Genomic DNA, 11,711 nt, shown 5'->3' with positions numbered 1-11,711 from the left:
AAAAATACAGAACGCTTCACAAATTTACGTGTCATCCTTGCACAGGGGCCATGCTAATCTTCTCTGTATCATTCCCATTTTAGTATATGTGCTGCTGAAGTGAGCACTACAGTTGGGCCTTTAAATTAGAACTGGAACCTGAGGATGATGGACACTAAGGTGAGCACATGATGTAATGAGCACTGGGTATTGTATAAGACTGATGAATCACTGAACTCCACCTCTGAAACTAATAGTACACTGTATATTAATGAATTGAGTTTAAATTTAAAAATAAAAATAAAAAAATTCACACACACACACGTCAAAGAACTGGAACCTGACCTGATCCAATCAGCCTATTGGCAAATTCTTGCTAGTTCTCAGCAGCATGAAAGAGTGGGTTTGGGGGTCTGGCTGGAAGCACAGACAACTATAAGCCAGGTGAGAACTGATGAGGGAGATGGAGAGGAAGGACTAGATCAGTATAGCAAAATTAATATGCATGCCACTACCTGGGAAGTGGGAGGAAGAGGAGAGAATCTGAGAAGAGGACCTGGTACAGCCACATATAATCACACATGCAGAAAAACTATCAAGAACAAGGATAAAATAGACATTTTCTGACAAATAAAAACTAGAAACGTTAGTGATCAACAGAACTTTATTAAAGGAACAGCCAAAAAATTTACCTTAAAAGTGAAAATAAGCCTGGTAAGTGAGACTGAGATACAAAAAGGAAAGGTCAACAAAGAAATTGTTAAAAAAAATGTAATGGGCATAAATCTGGTAGATTGAATACATACATGTATATTCACTCCCTCCTGAAGACCCCACTAAAACTATATAGCATGAAAAGGAAACAATAGCAACCAAATTTCAGAAGATGAAAAGCAGATAATTTAGCAATAAGTGACATGGAAAAATTAGCTGAAGAAGATGAATTCTAGTCAAGCAGTGAGAAAAAACAAGAATCAGTTCAATTTGTTCCAGAGTCCCTCTACATTTTTGGAAGTAGAGAGAATGGAAGGCTAAATTAAGCATTGGTTGAAAGATGTTTAAGAAGCAATTTGATTCTCCACACCTTCTTTATTACCCAGGCTGATTGTTGTCCCTCTCCCACTCTCAGCAAGAGTCTGATTGATTTGTCTCTGAACAGGTAAAGCATAGGGTCTTTTACCTTTGAAACTAGGGGATTAAATAAATTATGCATGCTAGTTACTGTGATGCCTACTTTGATGCCACATATTTGGCAGCTAGACAGGAAACTGAAGAATTTTCTTTGCAGTATCTGACAAGTACAAAAGGAAAGATATGAAGATACTAGCATTGGTGCTTCTTAAAATACAAGCCAGCCATATCACTGTAGAGTGAGGCCCAGAATCATCAAGTAGCATCCATATGATGCTTGAAGGTTGCAGTTCAGAGCTGATCGCCAAGAAAGAATTTTCTTGCCTTCAGCACAAAAAGGTGTGTGTGTTTTTTTTTTTTTTTAAAGATTTTTATTTTATTTATTTGACAGAGAGAGACACAGCGAGAGAGGGAACACAAGCAGGGGGAGTGGGAAAGGGAGAAACAGACTTCCCGTGGATCAGGGAGCCCAATGTGGGGCTCAATGTGGGGCTCGATGTGGGGCTTGATGTGGGGCTCAATGTGGGGCTGGATCACAGGACCCTGAGATCATGACCTGAGCTGAAAGTAGACTGAGCCACCCAGGCATCCCCAAAGGTGGTTTTAGTAAAGCATGGGGACTGGACCTGTTGGCAGCAAGAGCTGCCCTGGGGTTGTGAGAGGTGACTGATTACATATTATCAAGTTGGGAAGGGGTTACATACAGCATAAGCCCCCCAGGTATTTTGGAAATAAGTTTCCAGTATCCTGAGACTACTATTGTTAGGAAAAGGTCATTTATTACTCTCTAGTTATCCCTTACTCACAAGACCCTTCAGATGTCTATCAGTGGGCCATATGCTAGGAGGATGATTGCCAACATGTATCTTGGGGGGTAGAAATAAAAGTTTCCAAAGGAATTTTTATAACTTAAAGAAGATGTGCAAGATCCTGGAGGTCCAGGCTAGGATTGCCTTTTGCCTTAGCAAAGTGTCAACATTAAGGCAACGGAGGTCCCAGAAGAAGGTCACTCCACCTGTTTTAAGGACTTGTCAATGGGCTGTAGGCAGTAAGGAAATTTAATTTTTTTCTTTTGCCTTTGTTCCCCACATCATATGCACTCAGAGGTTCCAAACAGCTACTTAGTTTCCCTTTCTTAAATATAAACATTTAACTAAGGATCAGCCAATTACTGGGAAAAAAATCATCTAATATGATTTTATTTGTCTGAAACAAGTAAGCAGGAGGAAGTAACTTGGAGGAAACAGTGACCATTATTTGGAGAAGATAATTTTACTTAAAAAAATTTTTTAAGTTTCTAAGTTTTTAAAGATGTTATCTATTTGACAGAGAGAGACACAGCAAGAGAGAGAACACAAGCAGGGGGAGTGGGAGAAGGAGAAGCAGGCTTCCTGCTGAGCAGGTAGACTAATGCAGAGCTAGGATCCCGGTATCATGACTTAAGCTGAAGACAAACGTCCAGTGACTGAGCCACCCAGGCACCCCTAAAGTTTTTATTTTTAAGTAATCTCTACACCCAACATGGGGCTCAGACTTACAACCCCAAGACCAAAAGTCTACCATGTTCTACCAACTAAGCCAGCCAGGCACCCTGATAATTTCATTTTTTAAAAAATTTCATTAATATTCTCAATGATATTATGTTGCAATCATAAGACAAAAAAGGGTATTGCAAAACCAAACAAATCCACGCAGAACAAAAAAGAGCTCTTATGAATTAAAAAATATGATTGATTTTTAATATGTACCATAATGTAAGGGCAAGTAAAGCAAATGATTACTAATAGAAAATAGGATAGAAAAAATAAGAACATTTGAGGATCAGTAAGGGAAGATGTATTTCCAGTCAACAAAAGGGAGAGAGAAAAAGTGGAGGCATAGAAATTACCAAAATAACCTATGAAAATTTACCATATTTTAAGGGCATTAGTTTCTTGATGGTGTTGTTTGATACTCAAAACTCCTTATTTTGGGGGTATCTGGCTGGATCAGTTGGTAGAGTGTGTGACTCTTGGTCTTATAATCTCAGCGTTGTGAATTCAAGCCCCATGTTGTGTACAGATTAGTTAAAAATAAAATCTTTTTTAAAAAGTCCTTATATTTGATGAAGTACAATAGATCTATTTTTTTTTTTAATTTTTGATACTGGTCCTTTTTGTTTGTCTAAGAATCTATTGTCAAATCAAGTTCATGAAGATTTACCCTTATGGATTCTTTTAACAGTTTTATAGTTTTAGCTCTTACATTTGAGTCTTTGATCCATTTCAAGTTCATTTTTATATAAGGTGTGAGCTAAAGGTCCAACTTCATTCTGCATCCTTTTTAAAAAAATGATTTTATTCATTTATTTGGGGAGCAAGAGAGAGCACAAGAGAGAGAATACAAGTAGAGGAGAGGCAGAGGGAAAGGGAGAACAGACTCCCTGCTGAGCAGAGGGCCTGATGCAGGGCTCCATCCCAGGACCCTGAGATCATGACTGAAGCTGAAGGCAGACACTTAACCAACTTAGCCACCCAGGCACCCCTCATTCTTCATTCTTTTGCAACAATTGGGCATCTGTTCCAGCACCGTTTGTTGGATTTTTCTTTCCTCATTAAGTGGTCTTGGCACTCTTGACTATAGATGTATGGATTCATTTTGAAACTCTTAATTCTATTTCATTGACCTATATATCTATGCTTATGCCAGTATCACACTGTTTTGAGTACTATAGTTTGTAGACAATTTTAAAATCAGGAAGTGTGAATCCTCCAACTTTATTTTTATTTTTCAATACTAGTTTGGATTATTAAGGTCTTTGGCAACCTCCTAAGTATTTTAAAACCAACTTGTCCATTTCTGAAAAAAAATGCAGCTGAGATTTGATAAGGATTGCATTGAATCTGTAGATTATTTTGAGATTTTTTTTTTTATTTGACAGAGATAGAGAGAGAGGGAGAGCAAGAGAGCACAAGCAGGGGGAATGGCAGTTTTCTAATTACCCTTGTGGTAGCTAATTTCCCAAGTGGTGCTTAAGAGTGTGTTGTTTAATTTCCACACATTTGTGAATTTCTCGTATTTCCTTCTTTTTTTTTTTTTAAGATTTTGTTTATTTATTTGACAGAGAGAGAGAGAGATCACAAGTAGTCAGAGAGGCAGGCAGAGAGAGGGGGAAGCAGGCTCCCCGCTGAGCAGAGAGCCTGATGATGCTGGGATCATGACCTAAGCAGAGAGGCTTTAACCCACTGAGCCACCCAGGCGCCCCTGTATTTCCTTCTGTTATTGATTTGTAATTCCATTCCTTTGTGATCAACAAAAGATACTTTATATGATTTCAAGATTTTAATTTACGGTGACTAGTTTTGTAGACTAACACATGGTCTATTCCTGGGATGTTCCATGTGAACTTGTTGTTGTTTGGAATGTTCTATATGTCTGTTAAGCCCAGTTGGTTTACAGTGCTGACATCTATTTCCTTGTTTATCTTTTGACTGGTTATTCTACCCATTTTGAGAGTGGGGTGTTGAAGTCTCCCCAGCTGTTATTGTACAATGGCTCAAATATTTTTTCCATTTAAAAAATTCATTGTTGGTTATATTAGTGAGTTTTAAGAGCTCTTAAATATAGTCTAAATACAAGACCTTTATTAAATATATGATTTCAATGTATTTTCCTCAGCCTGTGGCTTGTTTAGTCATTGTCTCAGCAGCTTTTTTTGAGAAAGAAAACTTCTAATTTTGAGGAAGTTCAGTTTATCATTTTTTCTTTTATGGGCTGAGCATTGATTTAGTTTCTAAGAAATCTGACTAAATCAAAGTCACAGAGATTCTGTTCTACTCTGTATTTTTAGAAGTTTAAAATTTTTCAGTTTTACTTTTAAGTCTATGATCCATTTTGGCTTAACTTTTGTATATGGTCTAAGGTGTAGACCAAAGTCCATTTTATGTATATGGATATCCAAATATTTCTGCCACAATTGTTGAGAAGACTATACTTTTTGCACTGAATCTTTTTTTTTTCTTATTGAAAATCAAGTGGCTATGTATATGTGGGTCTACTTCTGCACCCCCCTATTCTTTTTTAAGATTTATTTATTTACTTTAAAGAGAGAGAGTGCACAAGAGTGAGGACACACAAGTGTGGGGAGAGACAGAGGGAGAGGGAGAGAATCTCAAGCAGACTCCTCACTGAGCTCTGACCACGGACCCAGACACCTGGGGTGGATTTCAAAACCCAGAGATCATGACCTGAGCCAAGATCAAGAGTCAGATCCTTAACTGACTGAGCCAAACAGGTCCCCCTGCACCTTCTACTCTGTTTCATAGATATTTGTCTACCTTTATGTCACTTAATGTTTCCCTCATCTTAGTTCTATGTTCTGGAAAATTGTCTTCAGCCAAATCCCTTTTATAATTGATATATGTTTATATTATGTGAATTTTGATAATTTCATTATTAATTAAAGAACTCTGTTTCTTAGAATCTATTTTCTGTAACAACTTGTTCTTGATTTATGAAAATTTAAATTGTATTATTAATACAAATTTGAAAAATTAAAGATTTTTTCTTTTCTACTTTAAGTACTTGTTTCCTCTAAGTTCACTTGTCCTGCTTTATCCTTCTTTTTTCCACTGTGACTATTATTCAAAGCCAGGTGATATTTGGGTATCAGTTAAGAATTATGGGATAGATATCTCCTGTTTGTAGTTTAAATTTCCATTGTATTTTTCTGTTCTTTTAAATTCAATTATCCAACTTTTTTTTTCCCTCCTGGAAGTTCTTTTTATATAAAGATTTGGTGATGGTACTGTCTTGTTTTTCTGTGTTGTCATGCAGTTACTCTTTTAAAAAATGAAAAAGCAATAAAAGGAGGAAGAGAAAATATAATATTTATTTCCTTTTAAGAAATTTGTCATAGCAAAAAAGATAGATTTCTGTGCTCAGTGTATTATTTTAATCCAATGTTCCCATTCTGAACTATGATTCTGTGTGTATGTGTGGGTTTCTATATTGCCTCCTTTACTTTTGGATCAGAAAACAGGGTGTTGCTAAGAGAGGAGAGAGTTGAACTCCTCTTGGTGTTGGTAGTTTATTATAGTTCTACATTTTCTGTCTTTGAGTAACTCACATGATATTTGACATTCCCTGATGGTTAGTTGGCAAATTCTGTGGAATTAGAATTGCTATGTTTAGGAAAGTATTTCTGACATTCATTAGTACTTACCTAATTTCTAAAAACTTAGAATTTTCTTGAAATAGAGACTTGATTGTCATATTTCTGAGGCTTTTTTATTATAAAATATTTCAAACATACTAAAAATAGAATAATACAATGAGTCACAGTGTAACCAGTGCACAATTCCATGAATTACTAATTCATGGCCAAGTTAATTTTACCTTTACCCCCAATAACTTTATTTTGAAGGAAATCCCACATATATTATTTTGCTATAACATTATTTTTGACATATAACATTATATTAGCTCGGGTGTACAACATAATGATTTGGTATCTGTATATATTGCTAAAAAATCACTACAATAAATCTAGTTAACATCTGTCACCACATATAGCCACAAAATTTTTTTTCTTGTGATGCAGACTTTCAAGGTCTATTCTACTTGTTTAAAAGATTGTATTTATTTGAAAGAGAGCACAAGTAGGGGGAGGGGCAGAGGAAGAGGGACAAGCAGACTCCATGCTGAGTAAGGAGCCCTATGTGGGACTTTATCCCAGGACCCTGGGATTATGACTTGAGCCAAAAGCAGATACTTAACTGACTGAGCCACCCAGATGCCCTCACGATCTATTCTTTTAGCAACTTTCAAATATGCAATACAGTATTATTAATTATAGTTGCCTTACTGACTCACATCCCCCATGTCCTAATTATTTTATAACTGGAAGTTTGCTATAACTTATTTTATAAGTTATATGATAATTAATGATAATTAAATTTTTTGATACAATTTCTACCACAGTAGGACTTTTACTGATGAGGAAAATTGGTCAAGAGATATCAAACAATGATTAAAGCAGAAGTGTAATTCAGAAATGTTGCAATCCATTCATTGAACACATTTGTCAATCTAGTAGTCTCCTTAGTTTAAGTATCTTCTTTTTTCTCTCTATGTACAGGCAGGAAAAGTTCTCCAGAGTATCTTAGAACAAGAAACAAGGTACAGAACAGCATAAGAAAGTCACAGGTAAATAAGTATTCTGATATTCGCTTATATACACAAAAACACTGAAAGGATGCACAATAAAATAATGAAAATAATTAATAAGGCCATGGATATAAGGTGGATGGGGAGGCAGATGACCACAATTTTTTAATCCATATATTTTTATTTTTTTATTTTTGAGTCATACAAGCAAGTTTTATGTCTTAAAAATAAATAATAAATAAATAAATATTTTCTTCTCGAACGTTCTATCTCATGCAAAAACTAGACTATTCCTATGATCAAGTCAATTTGAAAGTACCGTTTTCTGAATACCAAAACTGTTGTCGGTTGGACCAATAGCTATATAATATTTAAAAATTACCTGACTTTGATCTCATCTCTTTCTGCTGTACTTTTAAGCATTACAGTTCAATCAGAATTTATTTATTTATTTGAGAGAGAGAAAGATGTGGGGGATGGGCGGAAAGAGGGAGAGAATCCTAAGCAAGCTCCATGCCCAGTGAGGAGCCCTACACAGGGTTTGATCTCAAGGCCCCAAGCTCATGACCTGAGCTGAAATCAAGAGTCAGGCACTAAACTGACTGAGCTACCCAGGCACCCCCAATCAGAATTTAAAATGTATATAGTTTAAGTGTGGTTAACTAGTTTTCAGACTTCATGAGTCTCTCTTTTTGCTGAGCCCTCTCCCTCCTACTGCTCAACAAATAAAAGCTTCAGTTTCTAGTTTAGTTTTGTTTGGTTTAGTTCAGCCAATTCTACCAGTCCCTACTCCTACTCTTTCCTCCAAATATGAAGTTATGACACTTTTTACGCCTCATCCATGCCTCCATTTAGGTATTTTGTTTTCTCTAAAAAGGAGTATGTCCAGAAGGATGGAATCCAGCCATACTTAGTCCCAAGGGGATCTGTGTACTCTTCCTCCCATCACTTAACTGGTATTCACCTCACAAAAGCAGCTGTTCCTCAAGTCTGAGGTTCAGAGCAGTTTAGCTCACATACCATTTATTAAGCACCTAATGTGTGCCAGGCACTGTGCTTGGTGCCAGAAATACAAAGATCAAAACATAATTCTCATCCTAGGAGTTCAGAACCTGGAGGGGACACAGATGAGAAAGTAGAGTTACAGTAAAATGGGTTAGGTATTGAGATTGAGGTGAGCAGAACGTGCTCCAGTTCAAGTTGGAGAGTGGTGGGATTGAGGTGGGTAGGTAGGAGAAGATTCTCAGAAGAACTGATATGCACCGGAGTACATTGAGTATGAATACGAATTAGTCCAGTCTTGAGCCAGGGGCATAGAGCAGACACTAAATGGAAAAATGTGAAAAACAGTCCAGAATTCTAAACAATACTTGGGCTTATGGTACAGTATATGCTACTACTAGAGGATAAAGTTTAAGGCTGGAAGAACCAGAAAAAGCTAGAGATGGCTCAGGGAATCTTTCCCTAGCTTATCATACCCCGGAGCTCCTATTGCTTGCCGGAAGCTAGGATAGGGATTTCCAATATCATTTGAAGTCCTCAGGGAGAAGACACAACGTCTGTGTTACTTGGGGAATAAACATTTCCCCTGAGTGCCCTGCAGAAGAAAGTTGGATGATGCCTATGGCCTTCCGAAGTTGGTCAAAATCCATCTTTTATCTCATTCCCACTGTATTGTCCCTGGACTTTGGGGGCTGCTGGGCTTGGGGTTGTTGGCAGAAACATTCCCAGCCACCCTTGTTGAATGAAAGGTCACCCTTTTATCACGGATGGAGATTTATCTTGGGTAGAGTCTGGGAAATTTCCATTGAATTGCAAATCTCCCTTGGGTCTTTGAGGAATTGTTTTCGCCTTCTCTCTCATGGTTTTACCTCAATACTTGGGTCTCTCTTCTCTAGCAGGCACTGTGGCTAGCCAGGCTCCTGATGTCTAATCATTCCTCATTTGGGGACATCTCCATTGAAAACTGAAGTTATATATGAAAGATCCTATCCTACAATGGAGGGATTGATTAGAAACCAATGATTTCTTCAGCCTTCTCCTTCTGTGCCCTTAGGCTAATGCCAGGATTCAGGGAGGAAAACCGACAGTTTGACATAAACTTATCAGCAAAAATGTGAAGACCTGGCTTTGTAAATGGAACATTTTTAACTGTCAGAGATGAACGGAACTGTAGGTAAGTGCAGTAACTCTTTTCATGGATGAATGATTTAACCCCTCCGTATTCACCATCTGCATTCCAACCCCATGTGATTCTTAGAGTTCCATCCCTTGGAGCATGGTGAGATCATTGTCCTTCACTTGAAGTGTGCCTCTTCAAGCCTAAGGCAGTGATCACATTGCAGAAGACATTGTTTCTATAGGGAGGGAGAGGTAGCCCTGATGGCTGACATGCACATGGCCATAAGAAGGGGCCATGTGGATGTAGTTGCCTCAGGGTTAGAAAGCCCCTCTGTCTACAAGGCAGAAGAACAGCATCTAAAGAATTATACCCAAGAGAAAAGTGCAAGAGAAGAAGCAGATTAGCTAGTTGCTGCCTGTTTTCCCAAGTGCTTTGCCCTTCCTTAGAAACCCCAACCTATTATTGTTAGCCTCACACTACAAGGCACGAAAAGGACCGGGGTGGAGCAGACTACTGAGTCATAAAAAAGGAAAGAGAATTCTTACAGGGTGATCCTCACCCTCATGGAAGAGACATCAAAGAGCTTCAGGGGTAGGTAGGACAGATTCCTTCCATATTTAAGGTTGGGATGTATCTTCCTCTCACTTAAGATATAGTTAGGTTCAGTTTGGTGGAAATATTTTCACAGAGAGCCAGAAAGAGTCCCGTTTGAGGTGACTAGTTCTATCTTACTCCACTCCACACCTTATGTTCTGTGTTTCAGCCCAAATGTACTATGTGCACATGATACTCTTTTCCATTACAAAACATCTTTTCTCTCCTATCAAATCCATAGTCATTTTTAGCACTTATTTTAGGCATCACCTTTCTCCAGAACACTTCCTGTCTCTCAAAGTCTCAGTTTGGTTCTTTTCCCACATGCCCCCTTAGGGGCTATTCTTACCAGTGACATTGTGTCTGTGACATATATTACCTTCTCTGTTATTCTCATTAGGCAGTTAGCTACATGAGGTAGTGACAATGTCTCCTTTATTTCTGAATCATCAAGTATAGCTAGCACCCAATATATAATCAATACAGAAGAAGACTTGAATAATTTTATTGACAGTGAAGCCCTTTCTGTAGGAGCTGGAGGAAGATGAGGCTCTGAATGGAATCCCTAGGGAGAAAGATGACAGAATTTCTTTATCCTAGACAAAGGTACCAAAATGTTTCTACTTATGTGGGACCCACAGTTGAGACACTGTAAGTAAAGAGGTTACTGTTTGCTGGAGTGCTCCAAAGAACAGGGCTGAGAACCAAGGCCTTAAGGTAATTCTCATGCTTTGCATGGCTAAAGATGATCAGTATTCTAATAACTGAAGCATTTTTTAAAGCCAAGTTTCAGAATATCATTGATTTGATTCTTATAACTGGTAGTGGTCATCTTCAAAACTGGAAGGATTTGAATCAAATACTATGGACTTCATTTCTGATTTCATGAGTAATTACTAGGAATTCCTGATTCTGTCTCTGGCAAGTCATCTAATAGAGCCCAGGTTTGTGAAATGGCATTGGATTGGTACCATGGACTGAAAGAGCATAAGAAACTCATTTTAGGGGCATCTGGGTGATTCAGTCAGTTAAGTGCCTGACTCCTGTCTTCTGCTCAGGTCATAATCTCAGGGTTATGATCCGTGGATCTTGAGATCAAGCCCCAGTTCTGGCTCTGTGCTCAGCGGGGAGTCTGCTTCTTTCCTTCTCCCTCTTCCCTTCCTCCTGTCCAAGCATGCACTCTTTCACTCTCTAAATAAATAAATAAATCTTAAAAAGAAAAACAAACAGGAAACAAGATGGGATCGGGAGGGAGACAAACCATAAGAGACACTTAATCTCACAAAACAAACTGAGGGTTGCCTGGGGTGGGGGGTGGGGGGGTTGGGGGGGAAGGGGGTAGGGTGAGGGTGGCTGGGTTATGGACATTGGGGAGGGTATGTGCTATGGTGAGTGCTGTGAAGTGTAAACCTGGTGATTCACAGACCTGTACCCCTGGGGCTAATACATTACATGTTAATAAAAAAATAAAAAATATAAAAAAGGAAACATCCTAATATTCCCCAGAATACTTAGCTTAATGTTGATATTAAATAAATAGATCTGATCGAATGATTCAGTACAGTTTAGCCCTATTCTACCCTTTAAATATGCCATAACTTGCTTTAGATAGGCAAGCATTTTATGACAAGCTGAGTTCAGATAGACCCTTAGGTTGCTGGGGAAATTCTCCATTAAAAAGGTAGTTTTATATAAGAGATGTACTAATGACCTAGCTACCTATGATTCATTACACAGC

At 38.0% G+C, this 11,711-nt stretch overlaps 1 non-coding gene across 1 annotated transcript; it reads right to left on the bottom strand.

Moving 5' to 3' along the window:
- On the bottom strand, positions 1-107 carry LOC116867563. The gene has a single exon (XR_004382612.1). It is a non-coding gene; the product is annotated as a U6 spliceosomal RNA (small nuclear RNA).
- Positions 108-11,711: the final 11,604 nt, after the last annotated feature.

Source organism: Lontra canadensis, unplaced genomic scaffold (genome assembly GCF_010015895.1).
Source record: "Lontra canadensis isolate GAN:19392208 unplaced genomic scaffold, GSC_riverotter_1.0 scaffold12, whole genome shotgun sequence".
Lineage (NCBI taxonomy): Eukaryota > Metazoa > Chordata > Mammalia > Carnivora > Mustelidae > Lontra > Lontra canadensis.
The sequence above is the reverse complement of the archived record's forward strand: the minus strand, read 5'-3'. Positions and strand labels throughout refer to the sequence as shown.